Source organism: Lonchura striata, chromosome 5 (genome assembly GCF_046129695.1).
Source record: "Lonchura striata isolate bLonStr1 chromosome 5, bLonStr1.mat, whole genome shotgun sequence".
Classification (NCBI taxonomy): domain Eukaryota; kingdom Metazoa; phylum Chordata; class Aves; order Passeriformes; family Estrildidae; genus Lonchura; species Lonchura striata.
The window spans coordinates 16,551,465-16,568,857 of record NC_134607.1 but is presented as its reverse complement, the minus strand read 5'-3'; the positions used below and the strand labels follow the sequence as shown (position 1 = coordinate 16,568,857).

The 17,393-nt window shown below is 38.6% G+C and overlaps 1 long non-coding RNA gene across 1 annotated transcript in view; it reads left to right on the top strand.

Moving 5' to 3' along the window:
- LOC144246263 (uncharacterized) overlaps positions 1 to 13,707 on the top strand; it is a 73,784-nt gene extending 60,077 nt beyond the window's left edge. Inside the window, exons 2-3 of the long non-coding RNA XR_013339937.1 lie at positions 12,946 to 13,006; positions 13,671 to 13,707. This is a non-coding gene — a long non-coding RNA (uncharacterized LOC144246263). The remainder of the gene's footprint in view (positions 1 to 12,945; positions 13,007 to 13,670) is intronic.
- The last annotated feature ends 3,686 nt before the right edge of the window (positions 13,708 to 17,393 follow it).

Here is a 17,393-nt window from a genome sequence, read left to right as displayed (position 1 = left end):
GTACAGAGCTCTGATACACATATTTACCTATGCATGCATGACAGGGCAGATGGATGTGAACAATGTGTATGCAAGCACATGTGCATATTCAAACACTCACCAACTCATGCACTCACTAGGAACAGTGTATGCAAGTGCTCTATGACAGATAAACACTTAATGAATGGTCTAAGTTCTGCAGGAAAAATTGAAAATACTTCAATTTCTCTTGCTATTTCAAAAAGAGAGCAAGAATTAATAATGGTTTAAATTGTGAGGCATGTTATTATTATTATTATTATTGTTGGTGGTGTTGTTGTTACTTCCTAGTAAAATAGCACAGAGAATTCCAGTTTTGCCGCAAAAGTGAGAGCAAAATATTAGGTCACTGTTTAACAACTGTTTAACAACTGACAGCTTGCCTGTCTAAGGAAGACTACAGAATAACAACAACCTGCAGACAGACTTTATTCTCTGTAAATTATTCTAACACTGTTTTAATTTATAGGAAACCATAGAATTGAAACTCCTCGGAACTCATTCCTCTGCAGCTGAAAATGTCTTTTTTTTTTACTAAAAAAGCAAGCAGGTAATTTGGGATAGAAAAACAGTGCTGAATTTGAAGTACTAGATTGTAAAAAAGCTATTTTTGAATAATCTGTAATATTGATTTGAGGGATTTTTTTTTCCTGTTTTTGCAGAAATTTTCTTCAACTGTACTTTAAAAACTTTTAATACAAGGTTTGTGGGGGGCTGTTCTCTGCATGTCAGGCACCGTGCAAACACATAATGAGAAATAAATTCCTTCACCAAAATGCTTTCAGTCCTACCTGGAATTTCTAAAAAGACCTGGCTTTTACATCACACAGCTATTCAGCAGCTACTTTCAGGGTTTTATTTAAGCCCCTCAGGAAAATTCACCCCAGATTTTTATCCAAGAGGGATAGAGAAGGGAAGTACAACAGTTTGGGTGTTGAGCTAAAAGTACCAGATGGGAAGATGCTCTTTAACACCAAAAGGACATTTAACTGCATGGAAGTGTGATATCCACGGAGATAGGGAGATTAAAGTTGCTGTATCCAGAAGTAGTTCTCTCTCCTCATTTTCAGATAATCCACCATAGCTTCATCTATTATTGTTCTTTGGAGTAGTGGAGTGGGTTTGAAGCAAGCTGCCTGGTTTGAATGGACCACATCCAGAAGTTCCTCCTTCAGTCTATAAAATGCAACCCACCCCACAGGCACAGGAGGGTCAAAACATTTATTTTGCCCCCACACAGGTTCCTTTTCATCCCCTTTCCTACTGCAAATAATCGTGGCAGAGGCATTTCCTAAGCAGAATACTGCCTTGCAGGGGCCATGCTGGTTGAATCTCATGTGAATTGTTTAAATTTACGTGGAAAGTGAAACAAGTCAAATTTCTGCTTTCTGGGATAACATGTGAAGGAATAGAAAGGGAGCAAAGCAAGACAGTGTATCTTACCTAATATAATTTAGTGGTTAGATTTCCTTAAATGATATATATTAATCTAATAGCTTAAGAGCGAGAAAAAAAATTGTTTATGAAACAGTTTCTTCTTTATATCTTTTTAATACTAACCAGAGTATATTTGTAGCATTTAGTGAATCATTAAGTGAAGATAGAATTTCCTGAAAGTAAATAACTGTTCCTGCTATTTTATAGACAATTTTGTGCTATTTTGTTCTGTTGTGTCTTAGCTATTTTCAATTAAAATGAAAGTGGCTTTGTGTAGTAAGAGGACAATTTAAAAAAAAATATATATATATATCAGAGGCTATTTCATCCTCTGGATTCCAAGTGCTTTATACTCAGGAGTTACTTCATCACTGAAATGGATTGACCCAGTTGCAGAACAGTGGGGAGTCAGAGACAGAGGCAAGGGATACTGAGTAGTTGTGATGTGCCTGTCAGAGAGGTCTAATCCAACTCCCCTGGACTCTATCCTGCATTTCAAACATCTGTAAAAACACATGCATGTATAGTATTTTTCATTACACCCAAGGAATCAGAAAAGTCTGTCTCTATTTAATCTAAAGTGGTCCTTCTGAATAGGTTTTTGGCTGTGTAAGTTTGCAGCTAAATTCTCTGTCTTTTATTGTAGAGGTGAAGAGTTCAAAGCCCAAGGGGTTTTAGTTTATTAGGAATGTCTCATATCTATTATTCGTGCAATTTCAAACAGATAGCTACATTTTCAGCACATAATTAATTCTGACATCCAAGGGTACTAACCACACTTAACAAATATATTTAATCTTTCTTTTATTTAAGCAGATACTCACTGCAGTTATAAGTTAATGAAATTTGAAGAAAAAATTTTAAAAAATAAATCTGTGCTTTGTGTCAGGCAGATCTGGGCGAGCAACAATCACAGAGGTCAAGTAAAAAGCTGGCTGGCCACACACAAACAAGCAGCTAACAGATATTTTGTATGGCAAAGAAGAAAACAGGAACTTCCTCAATTTGAGGGGAAAACCCAATAGTTTTCCTGTAAAACCCTACACATATCTTACTTGTCAGAGAACTAATACAAACCCCTCAGTGTCATTGATGGAAAACTTTAAATGGCATTCAAACTTTAAATGAGGCCTTAAATCTCTTCAGTGTGGGCCACTAAAAGTCTCCCATCAATCAGTTTGTGACTGTGAGCTTGTTTATCCCTTGCTACAGAGGAAACTAATTTTACAATCACTCTTTCCCCAGCAGCAGGACTGGAAACTGAGAGTGAACAGGTCTGTGGCCAGAGGAAATGGACAGAGATTGCTTGGAGTTGATGGCTCCTGCAAAGACCAAAGTGTTGTGAGATTTTTCCTCACTCTTTGCTGCAATCCATTTGTTGCAAGGGAGAGGGGAAAAGGAGAAAATAGTTTCAAAGGTCAGTATAGTGAATCTTGAGCAAATGAGCTCTAAACCAGGCCAGATGATAAGGAAAGAGCAGTACTCTTAGTCTGGAGTCAGCCCAGGCCCAAAGTCCAGGTTGGCTGCAGTGGTCAAGGCAGTATTTCTCTGCTTTTGCCCATCTTAACTATATCTGCCATTCTCCTGAAGCAGTGAGAGAAGGTGTCTTTGTTCTTCATCACTGTCTGCAGACATTAGGTCACTTTGTGCTGTGGAGCAGGTGTCATGCATACTTAAGAACCCATCAGGACCCATAAAATATTTAGATCTGTTCTTACTTATGCTAGGCCTTATCTTCAATTTCCAAATTCACAGTGACAAGAAGGAACTATGTACAGACCGATTGCAAGCAGCTTTATTGGACACAACTCAAAGAGGTGGAGAGATGCAGAGTATCATTTTACCTATATCCAATACTGCTATGTATGCCATAGCCACTTAGCTCCTTTGAAAACATATTGAATCCATCCCTCCTTCAAAGACCCAGCAGAGAGACCATAAGCCCTAAAGGTTCTGTGGGCTTTTAAATCTCCTCCAGGAGTAATCCATAGAGGAACTCTCCAGAAGAGAGAGAGCCTTACATTACAGAGCATTTTATCCCCAAAATGGGGAGCTGAACATGATGTTCTTGGATTTATGTTGCAGAAGATAGATAAATATGATTATCCATAAATAATACAGCCAGGATGAGAACAGCACTCCCAGCTAGCCGGACAATGCCCCTGCCTACAGATGGGTCCTGGGGTCAGGTGGACTGTTCCATCTCACCCCCAAAAGATGCATGGTTCACCCTGTCCCTCCCCTAAAACATCAAGTGCCTGTAACCCCATTGGCCTGAGACTTGTTCCAGCCCACCTTGAAGCCCCCTGAAAAGGGGGCTCTGAGGGGCTGGATGACTTCTTGGAACTTCCTCCCCTCTCCTTGAGCATCCTTTTGTCTCTCCCCTCTCCCATCCTCTCAGGCCTCGCCACGTGCTGCGTCTGGCAGCACGAGGCAGGACCTTCCTGCATCCCCAATGAACCTCATTCCCCAAGAGCAGCCTTGAGAGATCTCTTGTCTTCATTCACCCACACCGTCCTGGAGAAGCACAGCTCGCTACAGATTTAGGCATACAGGGACAACAGATAAATAAGATAGGATATGGGTTTTACAAGTGTCATATCACTTTCATTCTCTTTAATTCTGTCACAATACAAGAGCTCCTCCAAATCTGTCTTTTGAAAGGCACATTGACATGTTCTAGCAAGTTCAGAAGCATAGTGACGGAGACTCATTTTTACAGGGAAGTACACTGGAATTTATACCTTTTGCAATGCACCTTGATGTCTGGGAACCCCACTTCTGAGCAGTGAAAGGCAGCTCACCTCACTGCTCTGTGTCTTGGCTTTCCCACTCTCCCCACATGGACAAAAGAACCAAACTTACTCCTTTTTCAGGTCACTTTGAGATCTCCTGCTTTAAAATAACTGGGTTTGCCAAGGATGTCAGGGGTCACCCTGCTGTGACACAATGCCATTCTCTGTTATTCTCTGTGTCAGTGATATCTTTGTAACCTATGTCCCTTAGGTGTTCTGACTTCTACAAAAGCAAGTATTTTTAACCTCTAAGGAAAGCTTGTAATGACATGGCCTGCCTTGAAAGGAAAGAGTGAGTCAGGGAATTCATAGTTTGTCAAACAACAATCACTTTGCTGTGTAACCTTAGTCCTTGAAAGTCCACTTAAGAAAAAAACCCTTATGTTTCACCTAAAATGTAAATTTTTTATAGTCCAATCAACTTCAGGTGATATGCACAAAAGTGAAAGACAGAGGAAATCAAACCTGTGGTAACATTATGTTTCTTCTTCTTCCTTCCTAGGACATTTGAGTCCATTGGCCAGTTTCAAAATAAATTTAACAAGAGCGTAAAGAATTCACAGATACTCAGTTTCTGTAGGTTTTGTGAATGAAAAAAAAATATTGGAGACACCTTAAATTAGGCATTAATGAATCTACATCATGATATGGATACACCATTCTTACAATTATGGAGTCATAGTACAAACATGAGACAAGCAGTATCACTTTATCCTCCCCAGATCACCCCATCCCTTATTTCATCCTGGAGGCAGCATCTCAGTTGACTGTCAGCTGACAGACCTCGTAAACATGATGATGGAGGTGACCTTGAGTGAGTAACTTATCTTCTTTTTTTGTTTAAAAAACTGATATAATAATAATAGTAACAATAATAATCTAATATGTACTTCACAGGGGAAGGTAGCTTAATGATTGTTTATGAAGTACTTCTAGATGAGATCTGATGATGAAAGCACTGTGCAAGTGCAAAGTATTATTATTTTTTATTATAGCTTACGGCTATGTAATTGATGAAATAGTCCAAACCTAATCCCACACAGACTCACTTCTGCACTATAAACCCTGGTTATCTTCATGCATAGACAGCTGATACTTGACTTGCCCTGATGACATTAACTGCATCAATGGTCTCTTTTTGTTACTATTTCTAGGTTCCTCTTGTTGCCATACTCCTCCATTATCTTTTTTTGGCTTTAAATTAAAATTGTTTCCTCCAGTAACTAATAATGCCAGCAAAAGCAGGTTTTGGTATTAAATCTGGGTATTAGGTGGCAGCTATCACTCTTTAATGATTTAAATTACTTGGGCCCATAAAAATTATTTAAGCATTCCTGAAATCTATGGGACAATGCTAACACAAAGCTGTGGAGAGTCCAGGCACCTTTATTTTTACCACGGTATCTGCATGGGAAAGGGTGGCCCCACTTTAGCTGGGGAAGAGACGATAGATGCAGTGGACAAGGCAAATAAGTTCCTGCAAAATTCCTGAAACCTAAGCAATGTTGGAGAGTGAATTAAAGGTACAGACCATTAACAGCAGATCGCAAGGAGTCCTAGTCAAGTATTTTAGGTGATTTCTTCCCATTTATTTGTTGGAGTCTGGAGGACTGACAGTGGCAACTAATATCTTAGGACTGATAGATCATCGTTCTTGGTGTCCTTCTCTGTCATATGGGCAAAGAAATTTTTTTAATTATCACATGACTGAGATTTTAATTTGCTGAAACACTTACAGATTTATCACAAGTTAACACTCTCACTTCCCAGAAATTTTGTGGAGGATATTATAGACATTGCTCAGGCACTGAACCACAAACAGCTAGCATCCAATTCCTAATTTCTTCCATGAACCAGAATTACTGGATTTCACGTGTATGGGGAAGATGGCAGGAATAGTAGAGCAAGTGATGCCAAAAGCTTGACAGTCCTTCATGAGCTTAAGAAAGGTCTGTGTTTGGAAGAAACCTTTGAAATGGTGAAGTGCACCAAACCAGCAAAGCAATGTCTGGAACTGAGCTTTGTCCTCTGTGTGAATGCACCAGCCTGCTTGCAAATAGTGTGTGACTAATGCAGAGCTCATAGATGAGTCAAACACTTGTCTGGGGACACTTAAGAAGGGCTTTTTCACAGGAAAGAAGGATATGGAGAATGAAAATGACAGACTAATCAGGGCTGTGAGGAAAGCAAACTTGAATGGAAAGAATAGTAGAATCAAAGCTCCTCTTGACATTTTTCCCAGTTTGCTTTGACACTGAAGAGCTTTCAGAGAGATTTATCTTAAGACAGTAGCAAACAAAAATCTATGAAGAAACTCCCAAGAGGCAAACTGAGATCCTGACCTGTGTCTGGTGTCTTTCCTGTCTTATGGATTCCAGTTGCTCTGTGTGACCCTAGTGCCATACAAGGTTTCACAGAAATTACAGAGCAGAGCATTTTAACAGGAGACACTGCCAGGCATGCTGACATTGGCTGAGTAATTCCTTCAGCAGAAAGGAAGAGTGGAGCCTACTGCTGCAATGCCAGCTCTTCTATGCCAGCACACCTGTAAGAGAATTTGGATTTTGTGGTGAAATAAGAATTCCTGTTCTTCCTGAGTACAACAATGGGGTCTCATCGTGGCTATCAGTGCTGCTGGGTTGGCTTTGTGTCCATGTGCCTACAGTAGGACTGTGCTGGGGATGGGGGCAGGCAAGCCCAGGCTACACAGAGCAGCAAATTAAAGAGTGTGACAAGAGCCTCTGGGTATCCTGTTTGCCTAGAGATTCTCAAAGATAGTCTAAGTGTTGACAGCACCCCTACTGTGACTGAGGGAAAGTTTCTTTAAGGGTCACAAGATTTCATAAATAATCTTTCCCCTACCACTTCTCTGTATGAGGAAAAAATTAGCTTCTTTCTGAAAATACACAAACAAATGAATTTTTGCAGTCTTAGAAATGATAATGTTACAGTTTTTTACAGGCAAGTGTAAGTAATCACAGTGTTTGGGTTTGCTTGCTGTATTTTTTTCCTTCAAAAGCCTTCATGTCTCTTTAATTTGTTTGAGATTTTACCTAGGGTCTTGTCACACCAGTTTACAATTTTCCTGGTGCCCTGTGTTCTCAGTATTCCAGGGGCTCCTAGGAACCTTATTTGTGCTGCCCAAATGTTGACTGAAAGGGAGTGAGGAAGGAGGAGATGGTTCTTTGTAAACTCCAATGGTAAACAGTCCTGAGACCCTGAGAGACACACAAACCTGACTGAAGAAAACAACAAGTCATGATGTAGAATCTGTCATCCTCAGCACCAACAGTGTAAAAGGGGACAGAATCTTGCTAGGGAGCTTAATGAATTATTTCCATGGCAGCTAGTTTGCAAATCTGTGTCTGCAACCCTCATTAAGAAGAACTTATTAACAAAAATCTATCCTGAAATCAGAGGAGGTACCAAAAGGTAATGGCTCACAAAGCACAATTCTAACTGCAAAGTTCCATTTCCCATTTGCTGTGTCCTCTTGCCCTTTTCACTGTACTGGTCTCCTTCTAATGTCATAGATACTCAGTTTCAAAGTAAAGGAGATTCAGAAAAGGCTACATCCAGATGTGTGCTATATATTTGCTAGGCAGAAAATGAAGAGCTTGAAGAATGCATGACAAATCGTTCTCCATTCTGTGTGCTCTCATAGACCAGGAGTTAAACCAAGTGGTAATCAATGTGCCCTTTCTTCTAGAAATGCTAGGAAATCAAATAGAATCTTAATTTTACAATCATGTCTATATGTAGACCTTCCTTCTTTTTTTTTTTCTTGCCTTGTTCTTCCTCAGCAGAGTTGGTAAACGTTTGCATTCTCAAAATCCTTTACTACTTTTCATAGTCAATTCCACTCCATTGCCCCCAAGTTAAAGTGTCATAGAGAAATGCCATATAAGTGATGGGCTTCAAGTATTAACTGGAAGTTAAAAGTGAGAACAAGAATTCAGCAAAGGAAAGAGATTTGGGCTACATACCTCTTACTCTGTGTCAGCTACCCCTGCCTTGCCTTTCCCTACAGAAGAGGCTGTGCTCTCTTGCAGGAGGATGTGGGCAGACCCATGATTATATGCTGGAGTAGCCAGGGCCTTGCAAGCTGGGCAGCTTCAAGGGAGCTGTTGAGGTTAATGGCCAAAAGCAAGTTTCTTCTTGCCCCTAGAGAGAGAGATTCTGATGTCATAGCTCAGATCCAGAATAGCTCCCCTAGAAAAGCACAGAAAGCCTCCCAGTGGCACAAGTAAATCCCTTTCTGTTCTTGCCAAGGTTCATCCTGCCAGCATTGTCAGTCAGTTGGAGCCACAGAAAAAAAAAATAGCTTTTTGCATGCTGTATTTAATGGAAAGAAAATCCTCTGTCAGGTTTCCTTGTTCCACTCTCAGCATCAATCTTTGCTTTCTGCTTTATTTATACAAGGAACTCACCTTGGCATCACGAGAGCTTTCTCTCCAGAGAGAGCACTCCTATAGCAGTTGTGGAAGAAGCAGCTGGGCCTTAGATGAGTATTAATCAGTAATTGTAATTATATAATGAATATGAGAGCTTTTATGCTTCTGCAGGACATTGTGCCAAGATTTTAGCTCCCTGACAATTCAGCTGTGGCACTCTATCCTTCACAATCTAGTCTGTGGGTCTGTGGGCTGAGTTTTGCCCCTTAGGAAGATAATCAGTCTGTTTTGATCCAGTTTGGTTTTTTTTTGTTGTTGTTGTTTTTTTGTTTTTTTTTTTGTTGCTTTTTTTTTGTGTGTGTGTGTGTTTTGGGGTGTTTTTTTTTGTTTTGTTTTTTTTTTTTGTCTTTGTATCTGTATTAAAATATGTCAATAGTTCCTGCTGTTTCTGCAGAGAAGTGTTTCAATCTTGACTAGTGATCATCACAGTATTCTTGTGAGCTCAAAGACAAAGTTGTAGAATTTGCTGTAAAAGAGAGCCTAGTGGTGGTCATGTCATGTCAGGTGGGAACACTGCCCACATTAAGTGACATGACATATTAATGGACCTTTTGATGGACCTCTTGATGGCCTTTCTTCCATCCTGTATCCCTTTTCTCCGGACTTCTGCCAGGGTCAATTCACCTGAGGTCACAGGACAGTGTCCCTAACCCACAGCCTCACAGAAGTACCCACTGTATTGCCTCAAAAGTCCTGCAGAGCTCAGCAGGTTTTTCCAGGGAATGTGACATGCAGGAGGAAGGAGCCAGTGGGACAGACAGTCTGCAATGTCCAGGGCTTGCACAACAGCATGGGGAGCTGGGACCAGTGCAGCTGCTCCCCTGTGGCAGTGAGTCCCTGCTGGCTAAAGAAAGTTCATTGCAAGGAAGACATTTGAACTCGTTTCTCCCAAATCTCTGAGTTATTGCCAGCTGCAAGAGGATGAGCGCTGAAAGTACACACGGAGGTCAGTGTTTGCTCATTTCCAGATGGGTCCCCTCCCTAAGAAATATAGCAAGCTCTTCACAGGTGTGGCAAAACAGGTCTGCAGAGCTCTACAGGAATGTCCCTGCAGCCATTTTAGCCTGCTCCCTGAAGGTTGCCCTCATGGGAGATGTGTCAGAATTAGGCAGTTTGGGAGCTTTGGTGGTTTTCTCCAGGTGTCCCAGACAGAGCACACCATTTTGCACCTGGTGCCATGTGGTGTCCCTGCAGTGGCACCTTCATGGCTTATGAGAACAGTGTTGAACTCAGTGCCCTGTTGACTCTCTGGTTTCTGACTCATTGACACGTTTAGCCATGACTTGGAGGGAGATGAACATTTTGTGGACTACTGAAATGCCTAGTGCAGGTCTCAATATGTGTTTTCTAGTGACAGACTGATACCCGGATGAAGATAAAACCATCAGTGCCAAGCAGAATTAACAGTGTCTGGAGAAAGCCAGTCACAAATTTCCAGCATCTGAAATGCAATTATAGGACAGTATATTGACAAAAAATTGTTGGAGCAACCTAGTGAATCAGAGAATTTACAACCTTCTGTCCTCATTTCATTTTTTCTTAATATATAGAGACTTATTTTATTAGGGAAAAAGGCCTCCCTGTTTATAATGCTTTTATTCACCTTCTCAGAAAAAGGAAACAATTGAAAGAAATAAATAACCTGATGATGTCTTGATTCAGTATTTGCAGTGAACAGCCTGGGCTGATAGTACTTTTTGCAGAACAAAGAGGTAGACAAAACACGATGAATACCCAGAATGGCTGAAGCCCAAGGTATTTTGGACTCGGATGCAGGAATAAGCTTTTAATTTGTGTTGAAAAATAAACTGGGCAAAGAAATCGAATAAATAATAAATATGTCTTGTGGCAGCACAGCAAGAGGCTTATTGTTTGCTTGCTTCTAAAGAGGGACTGTACATCGTGTTCTTCCCACACAAGTTCCAAACAACTTTGTTTGGACTGAGAAATTTAAATCCATGTTTCTAAAACAAATCTATCTAAATATTTTTATATTAACAGCAGTACAAGAAAACCCAGCCTGCCTGCACTTTTTACACAGCAGTGATATGTTATTGTTATTGTTGCTGTTAATTTTAGCTGCTATTATTGCTGGTGACAGTAGAAGAGGGTCCATGGCCACTGCATCTCATCCTCTGCTGGAGGAGACCATTCCTGTTCCAGGCAGGCTGTAGCATATAGATGGAATAGAAAATATTATCCCAAAATTCTACAGATTTTTTAATAAAATGGTGACAGAACAATCATACTGCAAACTCAAGAAACACCTCTCAGGACCATAGACCTAATAAATACACACTGGTATTCATATGCAAGTCTAAATGGCAGGTTTAGAACTACTACCCTTAGATATAAAAAAAACAAAACAAAACAAAACAAAACAAATAAAAGCAACTAACTGAACAAAAGCCAAACCAACAAAACCTTCATAAACTTGCCTCAAAGCATTTAGTCTACTTAAACAATTGAGAAAAAGAAGTGTGAAAGAGATGTCACTTAGTCCTTCCACTGAAGAAGCCAAAAGGTAACACTTAATCTAACTCTACAGTTTTTAAAGTGTTCTTAGAATCCAAAGTGTGTTCAGAAGAAATGGCATTTGCTGATCAACTGTATTTTTAATGCATAAAATGGCTGCAGGAGCAACTGTGATGTAATTCAGTTGGTATGGTGAAGTGGGGAGTGATGGAGCAAAAGTATCACTACATACCCAGGAGTGTATTTATCTCTCAGTTTTCCTGCAAAACCATTTTGTCTCCAGTTATAAAAGTTTATCTGCTTCTTAATAAAATCAGTAAATTAACAATAATAATTCCATCTCCTTTATTAAAAAAGCTGTAAGACATCTCATTTATTCTGAGTGTTGCAGGCATGAAACTTAAGAAAAATAATTTACTAGAGTTGGCTGGATCTTTTGAACAAAACATTTTTATCTTGAAAGGCGCACTGATTTTTCCAATTAAATATTTAGCAAAAAAGTTGAATATATTCCTATTGTTTTTCAAGACTTATGAAAAGTGTTACTCCATTAAAAATTAAGATTCTTAAAATTATTATTGAAAGTGATTAGCAGGAGGGAAAATATCCATAACCATTATACTTGATTTCTTAATAATGTTCTCTGAGAAAATCTGCAGGTAAAGGTTATTAAAAAAAAACCTGAGTAAAGGTTATTAAAAAAAAACCTGATGGAATGAAAAATTGCCCTAAACTTTTCAAAAGAGAGCAATTATTCTTCCTGAAAGCTTTTGTGTGTGTGAGTAGGCAAATGAAACTATTTTAATGGTTTCCTCAAGCTTTCTCCAGAAAATTCAACTTGTATTTTAAGCTAAGGGCTATTCCACTTGTTCCTTGCATAAAGAATGGCTCTTCTATGAGGAAAAGTATTTTTTCAGGATAACAGGAAGAGTGAAAAAGAAATTAAAAAGAGTCTTTTGTGCATATCAGGAAACACCTTAATATCATAAATGAACTAATGGATCCAAGGCATATCTGAGATGAGGATTCACCTCAGCTGCTTTCAGACATTTGAAAGTTTTCTGAGATGGTTTAATTCATTCTATAACAGTTGGAATCTGAAATGAAGTGAACTTCCAGAACTTTGGGCCTGTAAGTCAAAGCTTAGAATTTAACACAGGATTTGATCTGAGACCTTGGACAACTTAATTTCTGGAAGCCAGAATATGGTTTTATAGTCTAAAGCAGAGACACATTAAGCTAAGTAGAGGAAAGTTAAAAGTTCTAGAGTTTAAGACATAAAAATAGTAGTAGTTACAAAAGTAAACAAGGAGTTTAGAATGCAGTACTGGAAGTTTGTGTGTCATAACATGATTGGCTAAGAAAGCTTACGCTGTAGCATGAGTCTATAAGACTAAGTATTTAAGGATTGTGTCAAAAGCATAAATATCCTTGTTATCAGTGTTTTATTGGTCAATAAATCCTTAAAAGGCCTTGTAACTAAAGGTCTAGTGACCTTATAAGCCATCCAGTAAAGATGTGAGCCAAACTGACCCTTCCTGCCTATGTAGAAGATAAGAAAAACAAATCACATTATCTAAAGCAACTCAGAGATCCCGTCTCAAATTCCTTCAAAATTCCTCACATATAACCAATGGAGGGAGATAAAAATCATGGGCTGACAACCCACTGTCTTCAGGATATACCTACACTCCTAGCTTAGCTGCAGGTGGAACCTGGATAAATATAACTTCTGGGTGAATTCTTCTCTGTCTGTGTCTCTCTAGGCATTGCTACCAGCACACAGGAACCTCTCCTTTTTCTGTGGTGGAAAAGAGATGATCAAAGGTGCTTGAACAACAAAACAAAAAGACATTGCTTGGATATGAACAGCAAAAAAATATGGGTAATGTTTCCTGGCTGTGGACCCAAGTGAATGAGTCTGTTTTATTTAGATTGTAGCAATTTCTACTGACTCAGACCACTTAACTGCTTTTTTAGCTGTCTCCCTAAATTTATGGAAACTAGATATGCAAACTATTTTTTAAAATTTTTCAGCATATGCAGTAATTGAAATCCAAGGGTTTTGCATCTTTGGTGTGATAATGGTTCAGAGCAATGGATAAAGAAATGAAATGTCTTAACGCCATAAATGGAAAAATCATATTTAATCTTAAAATGTACTCTTTATTAGTGAAAAGTTCTTACACTTGGGAATGTACTTCACAGGATGACTCTGAACTGTTTAGATCTCCCCGCGCTGTGATATTATTCATATATGCCTTGTCTGCCCCTTCAGTCCAGCTTCTCCTCTGCAGATGACATTTGTTTGCAAAAGAGAAGCAGTAATAAAGTTATGCCTCCCTTTATACTGGCAATTCACAATTCTGAAAGACACCTGCCATCAGCAGAAAAAGAATCCACTCCCTACTATTTCATATCATTTCATGCAAATCTTGTTCCCTTCTCAGGCTTTATGCAAGCAGATCTGGTCTTTTGTTTTGACTTGCAGGTTGTGGTGCCATGCAATGACAACAAGACCTCAGCTTAAAAATCCAAACCCAATCTGTAGTCTTTAACTTTTTGGAGCTCCTGCTCACTGAGCTGTGTGTAACTCTCCCTGTGTTATCTGGCTGAGTCTGCAGCAACTGCTGCTGCGGAGCTGCGTGGGAGAAACACCGAGGTGTGGTGGTGGAGTTACTGCAGTGAGTCCTGTCTGATGGGCTGTGAAGTCAGCAGATTTCCATCCTCTGGGCCTCTAGAAGTACTTTCCTCTACAAATGTGCTGAAAGAGCAGCAGTTCTTCCACATAAACCCCAGGCTTTTTTGTTTTTTTGATTTGCAAAGAGAAAGAAAATTCTAATTGTCATTCAATAATGTGGGCAAAAACACACAGGCAAAGCCAGCAGTTTATAATCTGTAATAAGTAAGCACTCCCAGAACAAGCCGTATTTACAAGGAAAATTTGACACAGGGTTAAGGTAGAGAGGGATGGAACTTCATATACATATTTATACATGACTGAAAAGAGGGAAGTCTGTGCTTATTGTGAGTTGTGCTGGGATTTGTAGCCAGTTTCTAAGCAAAGCTAAACACTTTTAAAATGTTTGCTACTGAGTCTACCTGCTTACCTCTACCTTCATCTGAAAAACATGTCAAAGAGCTTGATCAGACACTTGAACTTTTGGACTATATTTTTTTAAGCATGGTAGAAGAAAAGATACTACTACCTGAATTTTTGGCCACACAGTCATTTATTTCCCTCTCACTTTCCCTGACAGCTTTCAAAAGATAACTCATCCAAGTTTCTCAGAAAGCAGTCTTGAGACTCCTTCCTGTGCAGAGAAGTTGATCATATGGCAATTTTTGTGTCTTCTGTCTACAGTGACATCATAACATTAGGTATTGTAAACCCAGGAATGTTCTCATGAAACTTGAGAAAAACTTCATACCCTTGCCCTCTATCCCAGAGGGATATGTGTGAGTGCATGTGTAATACACCTAGGTTTCTGCCAGTGGGTAGCTTTACTGATAGTTTGGTAGCCCTAATAAAATTTTTATGTCCTATCAGAACAACAGCTGCTATTCTTAATTGGTCCCTGAGATTTAAAAACACTATATACTTTGGTTTACCATTTGGTTCACCTTGCTAGTTAAAAAATCATTTCTAGCTTATCTACTCCCACTTCTCAAAAATCCTATGAAAAACCCTGTAAACTTATGTTGTGGTCTAACCCCAGCTAGTAACTAAATATCCCCAGCCAAAATCAGCACAATTTAATAACCAGGCAATAAACAACAGCCATGGCTATATGCAAACCCTCTCTTTCTTTGTATTGCCCTAAAACCAATAACAATAAGCAGTTCAATGTGGATGGTATTAAAGCAGATTAGAAGCAGCTGTTCACAGGGGCTGAACCAGATTTGCAACTGATATAAATCAGGGAAAAAAAAAAAATCAATATCTTTAACTGAGTGTGGTGGATACCCTCTGAAGATTTGGGCTGCTGCTTTTCATGTCTGGTGGATTTCTTCTTGCTATTTCCTACTTAAAATGGCTTATAAATGACTTATGCTTTAGAGAGAGAAGGTAGCAATGTCAGCTGGTTTTGTTGGACAGAATTTTTGCCAAGGCTATTACCTCAAAAGGTTTGCATCAGTAAATTTGGGAGGAGATAATTTTAAGGAGTTACTAGTGATGTCAATCTTTTTTTACTACTCCCCAAAAAGTAGGGATATTTCCCATGTAGCAATTTAGCAAAGCTTCAAGCTATTGTTTAATTAAACAGGGATAAGTTTTGGGGATGATAACGTATGTGAGAAAGATCTAATGTAAGAGAAGAAGCCAAATATTGTTGTTATTTTTCCTTCAAGAAGCTGAAAGGATTGCTATGTTTTTAGACAATGCAAAAGTGGGGCTTATTTTCACAGAAGACTTTCACGTAAAACAAATAAATTCTTCTCTCTTCATCAGTCTGGAAATATTTTAATGTTGGTATAAAAAAAAGGGAACATTTCCAACAGTAGTAACTGATATCTGCTTATTGCTGTATAATTTTCTGTTGTAATCTCTGTGATACAATTAGAAAAAGTCTTTAATGTGCAACTACAACTATTTATCATTTCATTAGGCTAAATATTTGTAGATGATAAAGAGGACTCAAGATTTCTAGGCCTGACCTTTAAATAGGAGTTTAACACTTGATATTTTGTTTGGGTTTTAGTAAGGGTTTATTTGTTGGGGTTTTTAGTGTCTTAAAGTTGGGACTCTTAACCATGCAGAGCAGGAAAGACTCAAAATGTTTCTACAAATTTTGATCGTGAGTTCTTAAGTCAGATGGCAAATCTGTGCAACTGCAACTCATAAATGTCTTGTGTAGTTTTCCACAGGACAATTCAGATGGGAGGGGATGTGGCGTTGCTTCTAGTTGATCTTAGTCATCAGAGCAACTTTTTCAAGGCTTGATTAAGTTAGATCTTAAGCTTTCAAGGATGAAAATTCTGCAAACTGTGTTCAGGCTTTTAGAATAGTTAATTATCTGCTTAATGAAAACCTTGGCTACAGATTGTGTCAATCTGTCCTGGTTCAATTTAGGAGCCCTGTTTTTCCTTTTTATCTATACACCTTAGAGAGTGGAGGACACAAATCCCTCTTCTTGGTAATTTAATCCTAGGCAGAAGATTGCTTTTACATCTTCCCTAAGCCTTCTGTTCAGGATAGAGTCGATCCCCATGTAACCTCACTCTCAGTCCAGGAATCACACTGGTTGGTTTAGTTTTTATTTGGTTTTGATTGGGAGTAGTTTCAAACTGGACAACCAAACTGAAACGTTCAGGAAATATGGCCCCATTCTATCTCTGTTAAATAATCTACTATCTGTTTATAAATACATAGGTGTGTAATAAGAAGCAGTAGTAAGTATATGTTGTAAATCTTTTCATCTTGCCCTGTCCTTGGTTTTTCTTTTTTTCTTTTTTTTTTAATTGTAAATTCTTCAGAAGTTGAATTTTCTAATTTGACCCTACAGAACTTAAGCCAATTAGGTGTGAGCACAATAGAGGTAATTATTAGAAACATCAACATTGTTTTCTGACAGTAAAATCCTGCCAAGAACAAATAATAAGATTATTTAATTCTCTGCAACTGTCCCCAGCCTCTGTCACTGGATACAACAAGTCAGGAGATTACTTAGCCTGAAAAATAGTATTTAATCCAATTGTAGCTGAATAGAGGTTTTGAGGTAGATGGAATAACTGCATTTGCATACAGTATTGTGTTGTAGTCCTCACAGCAGTGCAGAGGAGGCCCAAATATGTTTGTATACTTGGTTTTTGCAGTATTAAGTTGATATTTGATAGAATACAAAAGCAGTCAAACAATATAAATAAGTCCTTGATGGTCACTGCCTTACAGCTCAGCATAATACAGTGATATTTCATATGACTATAACAAATAGAAATGGAATGCATAGTCAAACTTTCTTCCAAAAATTCAAGATTTTTTGACCTAAAGAATAAATATATACTAAATATTTGAAATTATCCAAAAATTCTCACAATTCCTGCAAAGTAGCTATGCATCTTTGGTGTTAGAGCTAGAAATGACAGGACATTTCACCTGCTAAATGAAAATAATTACCTTTTTTCTATCAAGACCAAAGCAATAAAATGAAGATATTTTTTTGTGAGCTGCTGCTTCTACAAAAAAACTACTTTTTCACTTTAAGGGTATTGA